This window comes from Geotrypetes seraphini, chromosome 6 (genome assembly GCF_902459505.1).
Source record: "Geotrypetes seraphini chromosome 6, aGeoSer1.1, whole genome shotgun sequence".
NCBI lineage: Eukaryota > Metazoa > Chordata > Amphibia > Gymnophiona > Dermophiidae > Geotrypetes > Geotrypetes seraphini.
The window spans coordinates 102,639,749-102,665,133 of NC_047089.1; positions in this window are offsets into that span (position 1 = coordinate 102,639,749).

Genomic DNA, 25,385 nt, shown 5'->3' on the forward strand with positions numbered 1-25,385 from the left:
ATGGTATTCTTTGTAGTGACTGGTGATTTGGAATTTCTCAGTGTATGATGTCACAATGAATGTGATATTAATAGTCTCTCCTCAATGACCCAAGTGTAGTGATAGTCCACCAATAACAACAAATAATAACTCTTTCACATGAAAAGTGCTAGGTACTAAACTATTTATTAACAATTGCACCAGACCGAGCTTTTTCCAAGAACGGAGGAGGGTTTTTTTTAATGCCAATGAGGTTATTGCTGTGTACACCTTAATCCACGTCTGTGGGGTGGCAAGGGTGGGTTCTGAGGCTTTTTCTTCCTTTGAGTTTTTGTATAAACCTGTACAGATGCAAAATGTTTGTATAGGAAAAACGTTTGTGTTTAGTACTTTTCACTTTTCATATTTTCTGCCATGTTTATTTTTCTTAGAGATGTTTTCATAGAGATGAAATATGGTATTCTGAAGACTGAATTCACAACTTTCTGATGCAGATGTCGAAACATGATCATGTTGAAGCAAGGGAATTTTGGATAAGTTATTTTTGGATAAAATGTAGATACATTGAAGTTATTGAAGAAGAATTTTTAATTTATAAAGTATTTTGGCAAAACTTTTCATTGAATGTACTGAAACGCAGATTCTCTTACCGATGCTGATTTATTTGGTGCCCAAGCTCAGTAAAAAATTGTGCCTCTGGAAGTGGCATTAGGCAGCCTAAAGTGCTTACAGAGGTAGAAGCCAGAAATGTAGGCCTGGAAAACCCTGGCCTACATTTCCAGCACCTACCTTTACCAGAGGTATGATTCTGTACCCAGCAACACATACAGAATTTGAAGTCCTTTATTAATTAGCAGTTTAATACATTTTTGGAGACTTAGGGACATATTTTTGAAACAACAACAACAACAAAAAAAACATTCAAAAAACAGCACAAAGTGCCAGATGGATTAATATGAAAAGTGCAAGGTACTAAACACAAACGTTTTTCCTATACAAACATTTTGTATCCGCATAGGTTTATACAAAAACTCAAAGGAGGAAAAAGCCTCAGAGCCCAACCCTTGTCACCAGAACTCTTTAGTATATGGCTTGAAACAACCCCCAACCCTAGCCCAGTCTTCAATCCTCCCCCCCCTACCTCCCTAGACCCCCCTCCCCCCAATCCAACAGGGCAGAGCAGCTCAGAGAACCATCAGAGTGAGGGATGAAGCCAGAGAAGAAATGAAGAACCAGCTTAGAGCATAGGTAACGTGACCATTTATTTTTTCATCAAAAGGGGACATCTATTAATTATCAGTCCCACCCCCAATCCTACCCTAGCTCTGCCCTAGCCCCACCCCAATCCCACCCTAGCCCCACTCCCAATCTCACCCCCAATTTCTTCCATTCATTTTTCATGTACACATAATATTAATTCATAATGGTAAACATAAAATTTTAAAAAACTACAAAGCTCACTATATGCAGAAAAAATGTTAATTATCATTTATATTTGGGGAGTTTCAAAGATGTCAAGGCAGATGACTTTAAAATATGCAATGTCACCTCAGTAACTATAGAAAAATAGACAAATATAGTGCAAAATGTAGACAGCAGATATAAATTCTCAAAACTGACATATTTTGATCACTAAATTGAAAATAAAATCATTTTTCTTATCTTTGCTGTCTAGTGATTTCATGAGTCTCTGGTTGCGTTTCCTTCTGACTGTGCATCCTTTCTTTCATTTCTTTCTTTCTTTCTTCACTCAGGCCCAAGAATTGTCCCTTTCTATTCCCTCCCTCTTTCCTTCCTATGTCCTTAGTGCCCTGGTGCCTCCTTCCCATGTCTTTAGTGCCCTCGGTGCCTCCTTCCCATGTCTTTAGTTCCCCTTCCTATGTCTTTAGTGCCCCCAGTGACTCCTTCCCATGTCTTTAGTGCCCCCGGTGCCTCCTTCCCATGTTCTTAGTGCCCCCAGTGCCTCCTTCCCATGTCCTTAGTGCCCCTTCCTATGTCTTTAATGCCCCAAGTGCCTCCTTCCTATGCCCTTATTTATTTATTTATTCAATTTTCTATACCGTTCTCCCAGGGGAGCTTAGAAAGGTTTACATGAATTTATTCAGGTACTCAAGCATTTTTCTCTCTCTGTCCCGGTGGGCTCACAATCTTTCTAATGTACCTGAGGCAATGGGGGGATTAAGTGACTTGCCCAGGGTCACAAGGAGCAGCGTGGGTTTGAACCCACAACCTCAGGGTGCTGAGGCTGTAGCTTTAACCACTATGCCACACTCTCCCCTACCTTAGTGCCCACAATGCCTCCTTCCCATGTCTTTAATGCCCCTAGTGCCTCCTTCCCATGTCCTTAGTACACTTCCTATGTCTTTAGTGCCCCCAGTGCATCCTTCCCATGTCCTTAGTACCCCTTCCTATGTCTTTAGTGCCCCCAGTGCATCCTTCCCATGTCCTTAGTGCCCCCAGTGCCTCCTTCCCATGTCCTTAGTACCCCTTCCTATGTCTTTAGTGCCCCCAATACCTCCTTCCCATGTCCTTAGTGCCCCTTCCTATGTCTTTAGTGCCCCCAGTGCCTCCTTCCTATGTCCCTCTCACTGCCTTCCAGACTTTGTCCCACCCCTGAAGCCAGCCTGCCTGTCTACCTCTCTCCCTGGCCAAAGCCAGCCTGCTTACCTGCCTACCTCCTTGCCTCCCTGCCACGCAAAAAAAAAAAAAAGCCTCCCTCCTTCCTTTCCCCTGGCCCGCTGCTATCTTATCAACCTGCTCATGCTGCTGCTAAAGCTGACATAAAGTCTTCTTTCCGACGTCAATTCTGATGTCAGAGAGGACATTCTGGGCCAGCCAGGCAGCGATTGGCTGGCCCAGAACATCCTCTCCGACATCAGAATTGACATCAGAAAGACTTCCTGTTGGCTTTAGCAGCAGCAGCAGAAGGGCAGTAAGATAGCAGCAGACCGGGGGAAAGGAAGGAGAGAGGCTTTTTTTTTTTTTGTGCAACAGGTAAGGACAGGAAGTTATCACCTATCCCATTGTTCCCGAGCACAGCTTCGGGACGCTGTCCCTGAAAATGGGACATTTCGGCGTCCCGAAGCTGTGTTTGGGGACAACAGGACAGGGGGTCTGAAAACGAGACGTATGGTCATCTTAAGCATAGGGAAACAAAGGAAGCAGCCCCCAACACAGGCAGTTAAACAAGTATAGCCTCTTGTCCTTCCTTACAGGTAAGATATGCAGCCCAGATTTGTTGAAAAGACCCCATACAATTTCTACATAAAGCTGTTAGTTTAGACATAGTATATACATAATGTACTTTATGATGCACTGCTTCCATAGGAGGAAGGTCCACAGATTTCCAGGCAGCAGCTAACAACAATCGCGCTGCTGTCATTACCACCGCTATCCATTTACGGTAGCGTAACAACAAATGCTGTGAACAAATATTGAGCAAGCAATATTCAGCAGACTGTGCAAGTGGAAAACCCAGTACCTTGGAAATGAAGCCCTCCACCCTAACCCTGTGCAGTAGGGCAATGCCACCAAACATGCATAATGGAACCAGGAGCTCCACATTGTCTCCAGCACAAGTCCGAACCCCTCCCAAACATAGCTTTCAACTGCTTGGGGGATATAATACCACCTATATAACATCTTGTATCCATTTTCCACCATAGAACTAGCAATAGACACACAAAGCAAGGAGCCCAAGTGACGTTCCCATTCCCAGTTGGTATAAACCCTTCCCAACTCACGCTCCCACACTACTTTATATCAGACAGGGATGGAAATAGACTGCAAACTAGCATTGTACAAATGCATAATGGTCCCCCTACCCTAACCCTGTAAAAAAGCCTGCTCCAATAAGGAGGGAGTCTGACCCAGCTCAGGTAGCACTCTCTTAAGAAAGAAAGTGTGCAATTGTCTATAGTTAAATAAATCCACCAATCCATATTCAGCTTCCAAATGAGAAAAAGAAGCCAACTCCCCATCTACCCACAGTTGGCCTATTGTTTGGGGCCCTTATTTGCCCAAATGAGGAACACCTTATTAATTTCACCCGGGACAAAGCGAGGGGCATAATTTATGGCAGTGCCCTGAAAATACTCCTGGGATCCCAATAGTCAACTATGAAGTTTTATCCACATAAGTAAAATATGACATAAAAGAGGATGATCAATAGTGGCCAGCTCCTGAATAGTATCAGCGGGCAACCAAGGAATCACCCAAAGGTAATAGAGACTGTTCCATACTCACCATCCCTTCCTAGACACCCACCTTCAGCTAGCCAGGGATTGCAATTGAGATGCCTGATAATAGTATCTAAAATGAGGTACCGTCATCCCCCATGCCACTTGCATTGATAAAACATATTTCTTTGAACTCGGGAAGGCCTATTATTCCAAATATAGGAAAAAATATGTTTCTCTAAATGCTTAAAAAAGGAAATCGGCAACGAAATGGGCAGTGCTGAAAACAAATACAGTGATTTTGGGAGAATCACCATTTTGACAGCATGAACTTGACCCAATCAAGATATAGTCAGATGTTTCCAATGCTCAAGCTCCTGGAAAATCTGAGTGATCAGGCCAGGATAATTAGCAGCATACAGGTATGATAAAATGCAAGTCAAATGAACTCCCAAATAACATAGCGAGTGACCAGCCCATTTATAAGGAAAAGTGGAGGCTATATAACCCCTCTCAACATCTGTAAGCGATAGAGCCAACAGCTCCGATTTCATGCCGTTAACAGTATACATACTTGACATTTGACCAAATGCCGCCAACAAATCCAATATGGCCTGCAACGAATCACAAGGACTAGCTAACGTGAACAAAACATCGTCCGCAAATAATAAAAAATTTTTGTTACACTCCTCCACAGGCTATTCCCTTAACCACAGGCTCCTGTCCTACCAATTGAGCCAAAGGCTTCATAGCCAGCGCAAATAGCACCGGCGAAAGGGTACACCCGTGCCGAGTACCCCGTCTCAGAATACTGATCATTTATCCGAAGACATGCTAGAGGTTCCATATAAAGAATTTGTAACCATATCAAATAGGAACCTCCCAAACCCACCTTCCTCAGCAACTGAAAAAGATAGGGCCAAGAAACCCTATCAAAGGCCTTCTCCACGTCTACCCCCAATATTATAGCTGACCCATTCCCATGCTGTGCGGTCCACACCAAATGACACACCCACCAAATATTATTGAACATCTGTTGGCTCTGCACAAATCCAGCCTGATCATCCTTAACCAACTGAGGTAAATACTACTGGAGCCGCCTAGCTAAAATTTTAGTAAATATCTTATCAACTCCCAATAAAGAGAAAGGTCTATAGGAATCACATTGTGTGGGATCCTTACCCGGTTTCAAGAGTATGGTAACTCCTGCCAGCTGCCAAGAATGAGGCAATACAGAGCCCTCCCCAAGGCCATTAAGAAACACTGTGAGTGGTCACACTAAGAATTGCTTGAAAACTTTATAAAATTTGGTGGAATAACCATCCAACCCCAGTGCTTTTCCCACTTGCATGTCTCCAGTGGCCCAGAGAATCTCATCCTCCTCAATTGTCACTGAAAGCTGATCCACTCTCCCTTAGTCAAACTAGGCAAATCCCGCTATCTAGAAACTGGTCTAGCGCCGCAGAAGGTGCCTCACATTCTGAAGTGTAAAAGTGTTGATAATACTGCAAAAAAAGCCTTATCAATCTGGGATGATGTAGTGCAATGGGTCCCTTGCTGATCAACAATTTTCGTAATATAATTATGTAAAGTTCTCTTACGCAATTTATGCACAAGCAGCTTACCCGCCCTATTGGCTGACTCAAAAAAATCCTGCCGTAACGATTGCAACTTAACGCTGATGTCATCCAGATCTACCTCCTGTAATTCCAAACGTAAAGTCTTAAGTTGTGCTTCCAGCTCCTTATTAGCAGGATCACTTTTATGAGAGCTCTCCAGCTGGTATAACTGAGAAAAAATCCCCTCATACCACTGCATTCTTTCTTTGAACACATACAATCCAAGGGCAATAAGTTTTCCCCTCAATACTGCTTTCAATGCCTTCCAAATAGTAGCAGGGGGGACCTCATCACTAAGGTTAAGTTCTAAATACTTCTGAAGATCCTGCCCTATACGTTGCATATATTGGGGCTCCAATAATAAACTATCATCCAATTTCCAAAAAATTTTACCCCGAGCTAGAGGCAAAAAACAAGCAGAAAACCGTATGGGGGCATGATCAGACCAAGTCTTAGCCTCAATAGAGGAAGCCCCAACCTCTGAAACAAAATCTTTTCTCACGAGCCAAAGATCTATTCTTGAATATGTAGCATGAGGCACTGAGTAATAGGTATAGTCCCTATCCAGAGGGTGGTGAAACTGCCATATGTCAACCAAATCCCAAGCCTCCACCAATCCCCTCAACTACCGCTGCTCTCTTTGACTATATACCACCACCCGAGTAGAATTATCCCACTCTGGGGAAAGCGTTAAGTTGAAATCACCCACCACAATCAACATCCCCTCTGCCCGATCCCGTATAAGCACATTGATTTGAGCAAATAATTTACTCCGTTCAGTATTGGAGGCAAATAAATTTAAAAAAGTATATAAGGTCCCCACCATAAGATATCTGCCTTCCTTATTTCAATTTCAATCCACCATCTCAATCTGTGGGGACAATGTATTAGCAAAAAGGATCGCCACCCCATTGGTCTTAGCTTTAACCAAAAAGAGGCAAACAATATATGAGAATATTTTTTATGCTGAAAGTACTTCTCACATCGAGGGAGCAAGTGAGTTTCTTGTACAAAGCCCACAGACATCCACAAACACTCTGCCTCTTTAAAGAAGAGCTAACGCTTCTGAGGGGAATGTAAGCCACTCACATTCACAGAGAGGCACTGTTATATTTAGCTGACATAATACCAGAGGCGAACACCACCCTGTCACATACACCCCCCCTGTTTAACATCCATTCTAGACATTCTAACACACTGTCCCCCAGCCATATCACCCAACCAGATAATTCCCTAGAGGCACCTGACCCCCCCATCCACAAATACTACCCAAAAACCCAACTCTCCCAACCCCCCACCAAACATTTCCTCCCCAACTAAATTTCCTCCCAACTAAACGTTCAGGGCCAGACTTCAGAGTACATCACTACTGGACCATCTGGGCAGGCCACACTCAACAGAATTCCAGTCCTCCAATGTAACAGTGCATTATGAAAATCAGGGGTCAAGAGCAAATAGTCCCAAGTACTTAGTCATCCACAACATGGCAACTGCCATAAAAAAAAGTTAGGACATCACTCAGGACTCTTTCTTTCTGAAGAAAGCAGCGGAAACATGCCACAATATCTTGGGGCCGTCCCGCCTGCTGCGGACCAAGGGCCCAATGAGTACACTCAAACTCAATTGTGGGCAAATCAGCCGCCAGATCCTGTCACACCCTCGCTCTCTGAGAACACCTTGAGCCGTCGGGTAGTGACATGAAGCTTGCTACTGGCGTGGTCCCTTTAGAATTAGGGTCACCTTTTAAGTTGGTAGTCGCTGGCAAATGCCCCACTAAGCTTATTCTCCAAGGATTTTGAAAAAAATCACACTGTCAAAATGGCCTTGGTGAAAACATAAGCTTTTATTCGGCCACCGGCCGTGGAATTACTGTGCCGCTCCGGGTTTTCCTGGGAGCATGCACCTCATACAAAAACAACAGAAAAAGTTCATTTCACTCTTAGTCACCCAGTAAGCAGCTCTGGACTTGATTGGTAAAACACATACAGTCCTTAATATGCCCTGAGGCTAGGCAGTGAAACAGTTAACACAAATAACTTTCTCCTGTAGCTTTGACAGAAGAGGCATTCCTGTTCCTGACTGAGGAATATGTTGTGCTGTCCTGCAATGCATTCACTCTCTCTAGCTGGGTTGAACTTTCTCCCTAGTCCCGAGCAGGCTTTTCCCTGAGAGGGTTAATTTCCTTCTTCCTACGAGGCAGGCAGACTAATTGAATTAGTTAGTTGCTAAGGCACTAACTTAACAGCTGGGCACTTCCACAGAGTGTGGAAGTCAGGAAATTCTGGGCTTTAAACTAGCCAGCATGGCGTTTGGTTCAGCTGAGACCATAACCTGAAGAGGAGGTTACTGTATCCTTTCTCAATTTCAGCAAACCAACAGGTGAAATTGCAGTACAGGATTATTTCCCTAGTAACTCCCCCAGTCATTAGTTCAAAGAGCCAACAGAGAAATACAGCCAAAACAAAGCTCTGTTAACAGACCTTTTCAGGATATTCAGCTCTCCATTTCCTCTGGCCAGCTTTCCTGTATAGCCCCACTTTCCTCCAACACCATGGGTTCTGGGGGAAGGAATTCAGTGGCCAAATTACCAGCCTGTTCCTCAGTCATTTCCCAGTCAGTGCTGAGGAACTGCTCAGCCCTGTCCTGCCTCTGCTCTACTGCCAAGCCTCGTTCTGCTCCTCCTCCTTCCTCCTTCTGCTCTCTAACGAGCCTGGCTTTAAGCTGAGGGGAAGAACCACTCCCCCTTGGCTTTGGATGGGGGAAGGGAATTCCTTCCTCAGCCCATGCCGTTCCTCTGAGGGGAAACTGCCTACGAGCTTTCTGCCTTACAGGCAATGGACAATAGCAAGGCAGCTTCTTCCTGCCTGGCTCTGGAACTGCTTCAGGTAAGTCTAAGCCTTCCTGTTCTATTTCCATTTCATTGTCACTCACCAGGTAGTCAGCTAATTTATTGTCCTGGGCACTGACCTGGTCAGCCCTTCTGCACTGGGGTTTATATACTTTCCTTAATTTCCCTGTGGCAAACCTTGGGAAAGACGTCCGTTTGTCACAATCCGCAGCCTGTAAAAACATGTGGTAAATAGATTGCATGAGTGTTACCAAGTCCCGCTCTACCATCTGTTCCAGAACACCTCTGGCACACAAATTATTTCTCCTAGCTCTTTTTTCACTATCTTCAGTTTGGAGAAGTAAGTCCTCCGTCTTACCATCGAATTGCTCACAGTGCTTATGGAGATCTGCAAGATCTGATCATGCAAGATAACTTTCTCCTCAAACTCGTTCAAATGCTGGCCCATCTCATCAATTTTTTTATGTAGCCCATCTATGTTATCGGTTATGTCTGATGTTAGTGTCACCAAAGTAGCTTTAATATCAGCCATCCAGTGGTATAAATCATCCTTGCTTGCCACTTCAGGAGCATCCAGAGATCCCTATGATGGCTCCTCGCCTTGCTCGTTCAGCAACGCTGTATCCTAAACTGCCCCCATTTTGCTTTTATCCACCACTGACACCCCGCTTACTTTGAAGCCAAATGCATGCAAATCTGGATGTGATTTCTTACTCACCATAAGTCCTACACACCATAGAAACTGTTACACAGCCACAGGAATGCCAAAAACAGCAGAGGAGGCTAATTTCACCAAATGGAGTATAATGCAAGTCGGAACTCACAATCTACCCTACCATACGTGCAGTGACATCACTGGAAGTCCTACTCTTTGGGATTTGGCCAAGCACTAGTGACCTGAATTGGCCACTGTGAGAATGGGTTACTTGGCTTGATGGACCATTGGTCTGACTCAGTAAGGCTATTCTTATGTTCTTAAATATAAGAGACTGTAAAGATGTCATAGAATTCATTGAGATAGGTGGGGGTTGATAGTTGAGTAAAAATTCTAATAGTGGTAATCTTTTAGCCTTAAATCTAAAATATTCTAGGGATGTAAAAGCATCAAAACAGCTTAATGAAGTAATGGTAAAAGATAACACAAGTTTGCGCAGAAAATTGGAAACTTTGGAGAACTTTTCTCGCAATAATAATCTCCGTTTGATTAACTTTCCTAAGATAGCCTCTGTGACACCTAGAGATATGTTGAAACGTTATTTAGTAGAGATTTTGGGTATTCCAGAGGATACATTACCACCATTTACTCAAGTATATTACTTACCAATGAAAACTACTAAATTACCACTTAAACAACAGGAGGATAGTCAACCACTTGATGTTTCAGCAATCTTGGAACTTTCAGACAGAGAGCTTGCATCTCCGGCAACATTGCTTCTTACGGTGGCTCTTGCACCAGATAAAAACTGGTTGCTTAGATTGTACTTCAGAAATAAAATGAAAGAATTTCTTGGACATAAAATATTAATGTTCCCAGATTTGGCAAGGGAAACTCAGAGAAGAAGGCGAGAATTTCTTTTGATGAAGCCAGGTGTTATATCTCTTGGAGGGACTTTTTTCCTACGACACCCTTGCAAATGTGTAATACAGTACTATATGAAGAAATATGTATTCTTTGAGCCATTCCAGTTGACAGCTTTTCTGGCAGGAACTCGACTGGATGAAGGGAAATCAAGCGAGGTGTAATTGAATAAATGATATCCTTTCTCAGCTAAGGGACTTTGTTTTCCTAATATTTGAATTGATATTTGTTAGTATCTGTTAATATCTCCGCCTTATCCTTCTTGGATCTAATTTAGAGGACTTGAGCTGAATTTAAGCTTAACATTTATTTTTATTTAGTGGATTATTATGTATTTTACCTATGAGTATTATTTTCTTGCTTTTCTTCAACTTTCTGTACAAGTGGATACTTGATTTATAAAATGTAAAATTTGATAAATATAAAATAAAAAAAAAAAAAATATTCTAGGGATGAGTTAGATTAAGAAGGCTCAAAGGTGAGTTGTAGTGTGGTTTGATAAATAACTGTGATTCCTCCACCTTTGTGTCCAGATTATGTTGAGATATTACATCTCTTAATAAATTATATTTATTTGTAATGGATTGAACATTAATAAAAATCTATGTGATTAATATTCACTAATTGTGGAGAGAAGATCTCTAGATAGATGAGGAAATCTTGTGTAAAGGAATCAAGCAAAGAACTCTGGGCCTTGCAATGGGATTAGAGAAAAAGGAGTAATTATGGTCATGTCAACCCCAAAAAGTGGGGATAGGAGCCATATTGTTTATGATACCAGAAAAGATGTTAAAAGAATAAAATCTAAAAGTTAAATGAGTAGTTATAGAGGGCCACATTATTATTATTTCAGAAAACCAAAAACTACAAGAAAAAGTTTATGCACCCTCAAGGTGTGCACCAAGGAGCAGGAGCTGCTCCTTGGACGCACTCTTTAGGCATGTGCCATAGGCGTGCACCTTTGCGGCATGCCCTGCAACGTGCTCAGATAAAATAGATAATTATTGGTTCCAACTTCCTGGTGGGCAGGAGCTAAAGGAGTGTGTGCAGTAATACCACTGCATAACGAGTCAACGGAGCACCTAAAGAAATACAGTTGGGTACAGTACATATTTTGCTATTCCTGGAGGAGTCACAATAGAATACAAAATAGTTATGATGTGATGTCTACATGAGATCTTTTATGAAAAGTTCATTGCATTGCTTCCTAAGCTGTCCCATGGCTCTGCTTGGATGTCTGCTGTGACAGGCAAAGGGTCTGTCATGTAATGCAGTGGCCACAGGAGGGAGCTCTATGACCAGGGATGGCTAGTATAGGCGTAGTATATGCCTGGAGGCCACTCGAGGGGGTGGGGGTGGGGGAAGGAATCTACGGTGCTGATTCCAGGAGGAGGATCGGGAAAGTTCAGGTTTGTGTTCAGGGAGAATTATTTTTCCCAGGAGGCTTAGGACTTATGGGGCAGTTATTTGGGAGCATGGAGATGCAAGGTAAAAAACAGGATTGGAATCTTCTGGGGAAGGGAGAGACAGATGCTTCAAATAAGTTCTGGAAGAGGCAGTGGCGTACCAAGGGGGGGGGGCGGGGGAGGCGATCCGGGAGGGGATCCGCCCCAAGGGGGTGCACAGCTGGTCACCCACCGGGGAATAGGCTGCCGCAGGGAAAAGGCTTCCACTGCCGTCATTGGGAACAAGCCGGCCAAGCTCTCCCTTCTTTTCTTCCCTACAGGGCCGACCAACTCTCGCCACCCGACGTCAATTCTGACGTCGGAGAGGATGTTCTGGGTCAGCCAATTGCTGCCTGGCTGACCCGGAATGTCCTCTCTGACTTTAGAATTGACATTGGACAGCAAAGAGTTGGTCGGCCCCGCGGGGAAGAGAAGCAGGTCAAACTCGGAGCCAGCCTGTTCCAGATGGCAGCAGTGGCAGCCTATTCCCCAGCGGCGGTGGCAGCATTTTCCCAATGGCAGTGGTATAGGGGAGGGAGAAAGAAAGAAATGGGGGGGAGAGAGGAAGCCAGAAAGAAAGGGGGCAGGGTGAAACAAAGAAAAAGAAAAAATGGGGCACAGAGAGAGAGAAAAAAAGACAGACAGAGAGAAAGAAAGAGGGCATGGAGAGAGAAAGAAAGAAGGGGGCGGGGTGAAACAAAGAAAGAAATGGGGCACGAAGAGAGAGAGAGAAAGACAGACATACAGAAAGAAAGGGGGCATGGAGAGAGAAAGAAAGAAGGGCAGGATGAAAGAAAGAAAAAGTTGGGGGAGGGAATGAGGTCTGGAGGAGAGGAAGCATACAGGAGGCTGAAAGAAGGGAAGAAATATTGGATGCACAGTCAGAAGAATAAAGTGCAACCAGAGACTGATGAAATTACCAAACAAAGGTAGGAAAAATGATTTAATTTTCAATTTAGTGATCAAAATGTGTCCGTTTTGAGAATTTATATATGCTGTCTATATTTTGCTCTATGGTCCCCTTTTACTAAACCGCAATAGCGTTTTTTAGCGCAGGGAGCCTATGAGACTCGAGAGCAGCGTGGGGCATTCAGCGCAGTTCCCTGCGCTAAAAACCACTATCGCGGTTTAGTAAAAAGGGAGGGGGTATATTTGTCTATTTTTGTATAGTTGTTACTGAGGTGACATTGCATAAAGTCATCTGCCTTGACCTCTTTGAAAACCTGCGGAATATAAATGATAATTAACATTTTCTCTGCGTACAGTGTGCTTTGTGTTTTTAAAATTTTATTGTTGGTAGATCATTTTGACTTGGCCACGAAGGTAAGGGGGAGGAGAGCTGCTGAAAGACATCTAGTAATGCTTGCAGGCTTGACTGTGCAGGGAATTATTTTTGTAAAATCATGTTTTGTTATGTGTCTGGCATTATTTAGACTTTAATTTTTATGAATGAATAGAATGAAAATGATATAAAATTACTTGCTTATTTTTATGTGCGTGCGCTGAAGGAAAGTGGAGAGAGAGTGGTCTGAGGACGCTGAAGGGAAATGGGGAGTGGGGAGAAGATGCTGATTTATAAATTGACAATTGTACAGAATATTGTTTCTTTCTATACTTTAATATAATAAGTTCAATATAAAACAATTCAAGGCTTGTGTGGATGGAATGTAATGTAATGTAATGTAATTTATTTCTTGTATACCGCTACATCCGTTAGGAATCAGGTGGTTTGTGGGGATGGGGACCGAGCTTACGGGGATTAGTCCAATAAAATGGTATTTTCTTATTTCTCATTATTTGTTTTATTTTTTATTTGTTAATTTGTAAAGTGGTGATTTTTGTGTATCAGTTTTTTAAAATATACATCTACTGTCTTTATATTTTGTACAGTATTAGAGGATATGTATTAATGTTTTTGTGGTGTTGTAGTGTTGCATTGTATGCAGAGTCTGGTTTCTTGGCGGTTCAGTTTAACTTTTGTCAACATGTTTCTATTTTTAGTTTGTGATTATTCCATATTGGGCGAGGGTATATCTGTCTGTGTGTATGAAAGGGACATGGCTTTCTGATAGCATCGACTATACAGGATCAATTGACTGTACATGAGCTGGCTTGTTTAGTTTTACAATGTATGTGTTGGTGTTCTAGTGCTCACTGCAGTGTTTAAGATGCTGCCTTTTCGTAGGTACACTCTTGTGCGATATGTGGATTGTTACTAAAAATCATATTTTTCATATAGATGGGGGGAGGGTGTCAAAAAATGATGGGCCCCGGGTGTCACATATGCTAGGTACGCCACTGGGAAGAGGTAGATACCAGAAGAGGTACCTTGAGTTAGCCAGGGGTGGGTCCCTGGGTGGCTACTCCAGAACCTTTTCAGTCCTACATAAAAGCAGATGGACCAGAAGGGAAGGAGGATAAGGAACTGCCTGATGCCTGAAGAGAAGGAAGCCTGTCTGATATTGGAAGGAGATCCTGGGAGAAAAATGGTTTTGCAAGCAGTGTTATGAATAGTAATGGTATCATCCAGGGTGTGAAAGCAGATAATTAAAATGAAACCCCCATTGTCTGTGTTGGAGACAAGTGGACAAGAGACAGCCAAACTAATTTGCACATGCTGAAGAGTCCAACCAGACTATTCGTGTAAATCTTCTTTTCCAGCCAGTAGAGGGAGAGTGAGGGAACAATGGTCTGGTAAAGGCTATAGGAACACCTTTACAAAGCCAAATTGAGCTTTGGGGCCAAGAGTGTGAACAATTATGATTTCAGTCTAAGTTACTTAGGATAGAAAAATAAAGACTACTGGTAGGAATTGCCTAGTTAACAAAGTCTGTCTCTGTGCTTATTTCTTAGAGGCAAGGACTCTTACAGTAGGAAAAGGTCCTAGGATTTTGACTATCCAACTTTTGAAGAGTATGCCTAGACCTTTGTGCAATTTTAAAAGGTACAAAGAAGGGGTGATATCTACTGCTTATTCCTAGGATAAGCAGCATAAAACCTGTTTTACTCTTTGGGATCTTGTCAGTACTTGTAACCCAGTTTAGCCACTGCTGGAAACAGGATACTGGGCTTGATGGACCTTCACACTGTCCCAGTACAGCAACTCTTATATTCTTATGTTGAATTATTGCGCTCATTGATTCTTATTTAGCCTTTAAACAACAGATAAAAACATTAACGAGGGATCTTAAAAATGTTTTCCATTTTTATTTTTTTTTAAACACTATGGGGCTCATAATCAAAATTTTAAAATGTCCAATAACTTCAAACACACTACCCCACACATCTTCAAGCCTTCCTTCCTTCCCCACATATACTCATAACCCCTGACACTATCACATGCCCCACATATCCATAACCATTATACCATATACTTCACATGCACACACCTATCCTACACCAGGCACAAATTAAGGGATGCAAAAAACACCTTGGTTTGGCATTATTCAATAGTGTTAAAAATGTCCTTTTTTCCTTTGGTTAAGCTGAATTTTAAATGACTTGTGGGTAAATTAGAAAGTCTTGCTGAATGATACTGTGTATTACTGACAGTTTAGAGGGACTATATCACAAGCTCATGTGTGAGAAATAAAGATATAGTGTGAGTGAATTGATAGAAAAAGAAAGCATGCGACCCTATCCAAAATAATCAGGCATTCTAGAAATGGCTCCTCACTTGTGGAATGGCCTATGATTATCCATTGACGTATTGTTGAAAACTTCATTCAAAAATTTTTGAGATTGGTTTGATACTGCTTTCTTCAGTTTGGCTTTTTCATTTTAGCTCTATCTTGGTGACCTACTCATTTGGTGGGTCTGCTGGGCATAGCATGGAGACAAAGAGTGCTACATGTAGAGTTAGAATCCTTGTCCTATCAATCCCCTCCTCTGACCTTTGCTCCTTCCATTTGTTTTAAGTATTTTTTTGCCTTATATTCTACAGCACTTATCCAGGTAGTCACAGTTTACAGTAGATGCTTACTCTCATTGCTTTATTTGCGATATATATGGTTGATAATTAAAGGGATATTCTCATTCTTATATTCTCATTCTTATGGAAAGCCTTGGAAACCCTGGCCTTTATTCTAATCACATGTCACAATTTTGCAATAGTATTTTTTCAGAACTAATCTTTGACTAAGTAGTTTTTATAAAAATGTATTAGAATTTACTATGTAACCTGGAATCACTGATCCCTCTAAGCTAAGCAGCAGTCCTCCAACTGCATTGCTGCCAATGGGGATAGGGGGGATGGTGGGGTAGTGTTTCAATATTTCATTAGGGGCAGACAAGTTCCTTGGAGTCCTGTCTAGTTTGCCTGCCCCTCACTTTTGAAAATGTCATAGTGAAACAACACCCTCCCACTGGCAGATGATAGGTGGAGGACTCCTGCTCCGGGAAGGAACAGCGCTTAGAATATAGCTTTCTATCCTGGAGACAATTCTCCGTATTTCTGCTAGGGTCAGGGCCAGTTCAAGGCATGAGCCAGGTAAAACATTGGCTCAAGGTGCCAAAGCTGAAGGGAACCAGGGCCCAAATTCTGTAACAAGCGCCTAAAGTTAGGTACCTATTTCGGAGGCGCCTATCTAAATTGAATAACAAGTTCAATTAAGCTTTTTAATCAGCACTGATTGAAACATATGCACCTATGAAGAAAAGTGATTCTTTAACAAGGCACCTCTAAAAATTTAGGTGGCCTTCAAAAAAATAGGCGTTATGCATGTTAGGTGTGGGCGTGGTACATATTAGGCGCCTTGTTGCAGAATCACTGTTCTTAAGTGTGCTTAAGCGCTCAGCTAGGTGCCTGACTTTTAGTTGGGCCTAGAGCTGACCTATTTCTTGGGCACCTCCAAAATAGGTTCCGCTCAGCGTGATCCATTAAACAGCACCCAATTTTACTTGAATCACGCTGAACAGTGCCTAATAGATGCCTAACTTTTGGGCGCTTCTTATAGAATTTGTCCTGTAATGCTGTCCTCAGCACCTCAGCTTTCACAGTGGTAAGAACAGATCTTTCTCTTACTGCTGTGCCTTCTTCTCAGCATGGCTACAGCAGGTTTAAGAAGAGAACAGGTACTTACTGTTCTCACATTTAAACCCGGGATAGTGTCAGTGTCAGTGACCATGTGTAGAGGAGAGCACGGCAGTGAGTACAAAGCAACATGCTCTTGCCACTTTAAAAGAGCAGGTGCAACCAATATCAGCTGGGAAAAGAGGGTATGGAGTGGGGAGAGTACCAATGCAGATGGGAGATGGAGGAACAAAAACAATCGTTGGCTCAGGGCATTACAACCCCTTGAGAAAGCACTGGCTAGGATGATATTCTGAAGTTCAGACAGGACAACTAGCAGATCGTTCTCATTCATTTCATTATCAGACTGTGGATCACAAGGGATTCTACATGCAGTTCTCTTGGAACATAGTGATATTTCTGGTAGGGTGGGCCTTGCAAAAAATTAAAACAAAAAACTTTACCATTCCACTTAAAAACATCCCAGATTCCAGTAAAATGGCAGAAAATCAATGCATCAATAATGTTGACAATAAGATACCAAGGCAATGAGAAAGAAATAGATCTCTTGGGTTCAGGCATTCCAAATTTTTCAACATGGTAGCCCTGGAAGCAGGAGCAATTAAGAATTTCTGCTGCTTCCTGATCTAAAATTGGTTTGGGGCAGGAGATGGGTAGCTTTAGGACCCATTTCTTCAGGAACTTTTTGTGGCTGGAAACACTGTTTTGGAAGTATGAATTAATTTACCATATTGGTTTCAAAGAATATGAGATTTTTAAACAAAAGCAGGATTTTTTTTGTGTGTGTGTTTGCAACTAGAAAAATAAACTGTTCATTTTTGATATGTTGTATTCAGTGATGAACAGTATGTTTCAATTATACTTTCACCAGTGAACCTTTCCTCCCTTTCAAACAGGCAAGGAACATAAGAAGAAGGAGTTTAGTTCAGGCTGCTGATATACAAAATGGACTGCAGCAGAGTTGCACAATAGATTCCTTCATCAGACTGTTTGAGAAAACTATGCCACATGAAAGCCTAGTTATTCTACAGCCCCTAACATGATGAAGCAAGGAATTTAGATGGAGATAAATTATTTTTTAATTAACTGTAGATAAAAGGACTTTAGTCCATTATCTCCAGCTTCATTTTCTTGCCTGTTATTTCTCCTGAAACTGTGAAATGTATGTTAAAGAAAATAATAGCTAGTACTGATGCTGTTTTAACTGCGAATCTAATTTGCTTTCAGCCTGCTAAACAATATAGCATATTTTCACCCACATTATCTTTGTAGATACAGTATATTCATATAGCACATACTGACTATAACAAAAGGGGTATTTGTTATAAATATTAACATTTTTTAAGAGTGTTTAAATTGTCAATGCACGATAAGATGGGATTGTGATCAAATAGCTTCCTGATCATGCTGTGGCTAGCAATGCACAATTTCTTAATTTTTGTTCTGAACAAATCCTGTAAATCATGAATCTCCATGTTCTGATGAACAAGTCTGATCACTTGAGCGTGGCCTGACAATGCTTTTGTGAACAAATGAAGCCAAACCATTTCTATGAAGGAACATTTGCTTTATCTTCTTTTGCAGTAGGAAGCAGGCTTGCTAAAAGTTAGGTTTTCTTGACAGTTTTCAAGAAACAGCTCTCCATTATGATGCTTGTTTTCAATGCACATTGGCATTTTGACATGGAAATTGAGCAGGCGTCAGTGGAGTTCTATAAAACATTGGCAGTCTGTCAGCCATCACCATTGTCACTTGAAATAGTAAGTTGGCCACTTTATGGGAAGAAATTTAATCTACTGTAATGCCCATGGTATCCCCTAAAGCAGTGGTCTCAAACTCAAACCCTTTGCAGGGCCACATTTTGGATTTGTAGGTACTTGGAGCGTCTCAGAAAAAATACTTAATGTCTTATTAAAGAAATGACAATTTTGCATAAGGTAAAAACTCTTTATAGTTTATAAATCTTTCCTTTTGGCTAAGGGCTCCTTTTACAAAGGTGCGCTAAGCGTTTTTAGCGCATGCACCAGATTAGCACGCGCTATCCAAAAAACTATAGCCTGCTCAAGAGGAGGTGGTAGTGGCTAGCACGCGCAGCATTTAAATGCGCGCTATTCTGCATGTTAAGGCCCTAGCACACCTTTGTAAAAGGAGCCCTAAGTCTTAATAATAGTATTGTAACTTATAGCTAAAAGGACATATGATCAATAAACTGTTTTATTTTACTTTTGTGATTATGATAAACATACCAAGGGCCTCAAAATAGTACCTGGTGGGCCACGAGTTTAAGATCACTGCCCTAAAGTAACCTGCTAGAAAACAGAAAAACAACCAGAGTATGTCTATCAGTGCAAGGATCAAAAGAGGAAGAGAAATGACTAGTGAGGACCACCATTCATTTGGCAATTCTAGCTGCCATTTACTACTGACCAAGCTCAAATTTACATAAATTGTCCTTTGTAGTCATGCTTCATCATTGTCTTGTGAGCTGCAGACACTGTCTCTCAGAATCATATTGCCTTCGTAAGAAAATAAGTGTTATCTTTTTGCCAAGGACGTTCAATCAGTCATGTTGTTCTGTGATATTTTTGGAAGCAGTGGGGCCTTTGCTATCTTTTCATGATGAAACAAGTTAATATTAGTGGTTGTTTTTAGTTTCAAGACATAAATCAAACAATTGTCTTCATCTTTTTGTATTACATATTTGGGGATGAAAAGAATTTAAAACAGATTGTATTAAAATATAGCATGCTTACCATGAACTAGGAAATATGATGATTGCTAATGATTTTCTTCATTTTGTTTTCCCTATCTAGTGATTGGTAGGGTGTAGAAATCTGAATCCATTTTGTTAATTAAATCACTCCTGCAATAAATGTGATTCCTATTCAGTAATTAAGACTATAAGAGCTGGAAAAGTTTGTGATTTTGACAGTGAGTTGGGAAGATAATTCTCAACGGCTGCAGGAGGCTTGCAGGCCTGTGAGTACTTCGAGCATGTGACCCTGCAAATTTTTGTTCAATGACAAACCATCTACAAAGTCACCCTTTGAAAATCTGTAATGGCTGGTGCTAGCAGGGAGTTTTTAATCAGCATATTTTGCAGGTAGAAAGTGGACAGTTTAAAGCAGTGGTCTCAAACACGCGGCCCGGGGACCACATGTAGCCCGCCAGGTACTATTTTGAGTCCCTTGGTATGTTTATCATAATCACAAAAGTAAAATAAAATAGTTTCTTGATCATATGTCTCTTTAGCTATAAATTACAATATTATTATTAAGACTTAGCCAACAGGAAAGATTTATAAACTATAAAGAGTTTTACCTCATGCAAAATTGTCATTTCTTTAATACGACATAAACTATTTTTTCTGAGGCCCCCTACAGATCCAAAATGTGGCCCTGCAAAGGGTTTGAGTTTGAGACCACTGGTTTAAAGTGAGATGCAGGTACATGAAACCCTTGTGCTTGTGTTTTGGGCTGTTTAGGACCTCATCCCAAGTACCTTCTGTTTTTTTTTTCTTTCCTACAGAGGGCCCAGTGCAAATATTTTTGCCTAAATGAATATAAGCATAAGAGTAGGACCTTAACCTTACAATAGATGCCAATTAACTTGAAGATAGTAAAGATTTTTAATTGACCAGCACAGAGAGGGACAGAGCACACCAAATTCAATACAGAAAAAAAAAAAAAGGCGCATAGGGCTTCAGTGAACAGGGACTTGTCTTTATTGACTCTACACAAGCTTTATTTTGGCATATAACACCTGCATCAGGGGTCGGCCAATGAGCAAAATACAATTACTAAACTTTGAGGATCAGAATCAGTTCTAAAGCCTGAGCACAGAGGACAATCTTGTAGTCCTGTGTTGCTTCAGCAGGAAAGTGAAAGTAACACAGTACTAAGAGATTGCTTTCTGTGCTCTGGCTTTAGGATCGATTCTGATCCCAGAAGTTTGGTAATCATACTATGCTCATTGGCCACCCCCTGATGCAAGCGTTTTATGCCAAAACATGGCTCATGTTGGATCAATAAAGGCAAGTCCCTGCTCAATGAGGCCCTTTGTGTTTATTTTGCTGTAAAGATTTTCAATTGACATCCTTTTAGCACTTTTTCAAATCAATTTATGAACACATATATTCATTTCTACAACAGAAGCTCAAAATAATTAGTTTCTAGTACATAGAGGACTAGATTCTATAAATAGCACTTTAAAAAAAGGTGCCCCAAAAATAGTGCTTAGTTCTTGTACATATAAAGGGTGCTCAAATGGTGCTAATTTATAGAATAATGATTAGCATCAAGAACTGCACCTAACTTTAGGTGCAGTCATTTACACCAACTGAAGCATGGTGCAAATTCTCACTCCTAGATTAGGCGTGGATCCCCCTTATTCTGTGACCACCCATGTAAATTGCAGGAATGCCCCTGATCTGTTCATGCCCCCTTTTTATATAAAATTTGCATGTGGACATGCACCTAAATTTGCACCCGTAAATTTTAATAGGTTCCAATTAGCAACAATAATTGCGTATTAAGATCCCAATCATCAGTGCTAATTGGTTTGTTATTAGAGTAAATTGTGCCCATATTTGGACACATGCCCAAATTTGATCATGCTATTTTTAGAACTTTTTATAGAATTTGGGGGAGAATGCAATAGATAGAGCACTGGTATAACGAAGATAAGATATATATATCTATGCCTACGATGAACAGCATGTTGTTTTGCTACAAAACTGCAGTTCCATAAATGCCTTTTTCCCTGGAATGTGCTTTGAATCTCATGACTCATTTTTAGAGCAATGGCTTTACAATTATATTTCTACATTTAAAAACTGCACCTTAAGCCCTTTAGGATTATACAGTAAACTATTGTATTTATATGGAGCCAAATCTGCTTGTAGATAAAAAGGTATTGGTTTTCTAAATCACCATCTTGGAAGTGGTCCTATGTGAGAATCGGGATATTATTAATTAAAGCAAATATGCAAGGGATGAAATAATCTAAATATTATTCAAGAAGGACCTACCTGCATCCACAGCTTTCTCTCTCTTTTATCTAATAGAAAGAAAATGAGCAACCCACAAAATCAATAGTACTCCTAGACAGAGGGAGAAAAAGCTGGGATAGAAACACGATGGATCTATTGCAATTCAATATATTCCAGTGTGTTTGTGTGCTTCCTAACCCAGCTAATGTATCCTTCCCCCCAATATTCAGACTGCAGGAGATCACCAGCGATACTGGAAATTCAATAATGGTGCTGTATCCAACTGATCAAGATATAGTCAGCTAGGTCAATATTCATTGGCTAGCTGTCTAAGCCTTAATGGCCAAAGAAAGACCATCCTTTTAGGTGGCTCTATCTGAGTACCAAACTTTGTAGGTGACACACTAAATATTGGCAGTGACCGGCACAGTGGTTAGAGCTATAGCTTCAGCACCCTGAGGTTATGGGTTCAAATCCCATGCTGTTCCTTTTGATCCTGGGAAAGTTACTTAATCCACACAAAAACACAAAAGCTGTGAATCAAAAGGTAAAAAAGTATAGCAGCCAATACACTTTGTTGAAAGGAGGAAAAGCCTCAGAACCCTGTTAGGGAAGACACCCTTCTCTAACTAGAGAGGGTAAATAATGTTATCAGCACAAAAACCTCCTTAAAACTAGTGATAAAGCTGATATGAACATAAGAATTGCTGCTGCTGGGTCAGACCAGAGGTCCATCATGTCCAGCAGTCCACTCACACGGTGGCCCCTAGGTCAAATCCCAGTGCCCTAACTGAGACTAGACCTACCTGCGTATGTTATGGTTTAGCAGGAACTTGTCTAACTTTGTCTTGAATCCCTGGAGGGTGTTTTCCCCTATAACAGCCTCCGGAAGAGCATTCCAGCTTTCCACTACTCTCTGGGTGAAGAAGAACTTCCTTCCTTCCTTACGGAATCTATCCCATTTTAACTTTAGAGAGTGTCCTCTCGTTCTCTCTACCTCGTTCTCTCTACCAATATCGCTGTGCTACCAGGATACAAGCTATACCACAGAGATAGAGTGGCTCAAAAAGGTGGGGGCATTGCCATATATGTCAAAGAGGGAATTGAATCTACTGGAGAGAACACACCACAACTGACGGATAAGTTAGAATCTCTATAGGTCAAAATTCCGGGAACAAATGGCCAGGAAACGAAGATCGACATCTACTACCGACCCCCAGGACAGTCCAAAGAAATTGACGGAGAAATGATGGACGAGATTAAATGCAACTGCAAGGGAGGCAACGCAGTTATCATGGGTGACTTCAACTATCCGGGAATAGACTGGAACCTAGGCACCTCCGGCTACATTAGAGAGACCAAGTTCTTGGATGCTGTAGGCGATTGCTTCCTGGATCAACTTGTCAAGGAAAGCACTAGAGGAAATGCAATTCTGGACTTAATTCTAAATGGCCTACGAGGACCGGCACAAGATGTAGAAGTAGAAGGGACGCTGGGAAACAGCGATCACAATATGATCCGCTTCGATCTGGATGCAGGGGAGAAACATCAGTCCAAAACGACAGCAATGACACTGAACTTCCGAAAAGGGAATTACGAAGGGATGAGACTCATGGTAGGGAAGAAGATTAAGAAGAGGATAAGCACTGTAAAAACGCTAGAGCAAGCTTGGTCCCTTTTTAAGGAGATAGTCACTGAGGTACAAAATCTATATATACCACATATCAACAAGGGATCAAAGAGGAAAAAGAACAAAGAACCGTCGTGGCTCACTGTAGAGGTGAAAAAAGCGATAAGAGACAAAAAAACTTCGTTTAAGGAATGGAAAAAGTCAAAAACAGATGAAAACTGGAACAAGCAAAAACAACATCAATGCAGGTGCCATAAGGCGGTAAAAGGGGCCAAAAGAGACTACTAGGAAAAAATAGCCAAGGAGGCGAAGAACTTCAAGCTTTCTTTTGATACATTAAGGGGAAACAACCCGCGAAGGAAGTGGAGGGACCGTTGGATGACCATGGAATAAAGGGAGCACTAAAGGAGGACAAAGCAATCACCGACAAACTGAACACATTTTTTGCTTCTGTATTTACTGAAGAAGATGTACACAGCATACCAGAACCCATTAGGCTATATGCTAGAAATGAAGACGAAAAGCTGACAGGACTGATGGTCAGTCTAGAGGAGGTGTGCAGGCAGATTGATAGGCTTAAGAGCGATAAATCCCCGGGTCTGGATAGCATCCATCCAAGGGTCATCAAGGAAGTGAAAGGGACCATAGCTGAACTGCTTCAACTAATAGCCAATCTGTCAATCAAATTGGGAAAGATTCCGGAAGACTGGAAGGTGGCAAATGTTATGTCAATCTTCAAGAAAGGTTCAAGGGGAGATCCGGGAAACTACAGACCGGTGAGTCTGACCTCGGTACCTGGAAAGATGGTAGAGTCGCTGATAAAGGACTGCATCATTGATCACTTTGATGGACACGGGCTGATGGGGACCAGTCAGCACGGTTTTAGCATAGGCAGATCGTGTTTGATGAACTTGCTTCACTTCTTAGAGCGAGTAAACAGACAGATAGACAAGGGCGACCTGGTCGACATTGTATATCCAGATTTTTAGAAGGCATTTGACAAGGTTCCACATGAATGACTACTTTGGAAAATTTCAAGCCATGGAATTGAGGGTGAAATACTTACGTGCATTAAAAACTGGCTGGATCATAGGAAACAGAGAGTGGGAGTAAATGGACAATACTTGGACTGGAAAAGCGTCACCAGTGGGATGCCGCAGGGCTCGGTGCTTGGACCCGTGCTCTTCAACATCTTTATAAATGATCTAGACATTGGTACGATGAGTGAGGTGATTAAATTTGTGGACAATACAAAGTTATTCAGAGAAGTGAAGACACAGGGGGATTGCGAAGATCTGCAATGTGACATAATCAGGCTCGAGGAATGGGCATCGACATGGCAGATGAGGTTCAACATGGATAAGTGTAAAGTAATGCATGTAGGTAACGAAAATCTCATGCACGAATACAGGATGTCCAGGGCAGGACTTGGATACACCTCCCAGGAAAGAGACTTGGGAGTTATGATCAACAAGTTGATGAAGCCGTCCACGCAATGTGCGGCGGTGGCGAAAAGGGCAAACAGAATGCTAGGAATGATAACGAAGGGGATCACAAACAGATCGGAGAAGGTTATCATGCTGTTGTACCGGGCCATGGTGTGCCCTCACCTGGAGTACTGCATCCAGCTCTGGTCGCTGTACATGAAGAAGGACACGGTACTACTCAAAAGAGTCCAGAGAAGAGCAACTATGATGGTTAAGGGGCTATAGGAGTTGCCGTACAGTGAAAGATTAGAGAAACTGGGCCTTTTCTCCCTTGAACAGAGGAGATTGAGAGGGTACATGATCGAAACATTCAAGATACTGAAGGGAATAGACTTAGTAGATAAGGTAGGGAGATCGAGAGTGCACTTTCTAAAATTGAAAGGGGATAGATTCTGTATGAATGTAAGGAAGTTCTTCTTCACTCAGAGAGTGGTAGAAAACTGGAACGCTCTTCCGGAGTCTGTCATAGGGGAAAACACCCTCCAGGGATTCAAGACTAAGTTAGACAAGTTCCTGCTGAACCAGAATGCATGCAGGTAGGGCTAGTCTCAGTTGGGAAGCTGGTCTTTGACCAGAGGGCCGCCGCGTGAGCAAACTG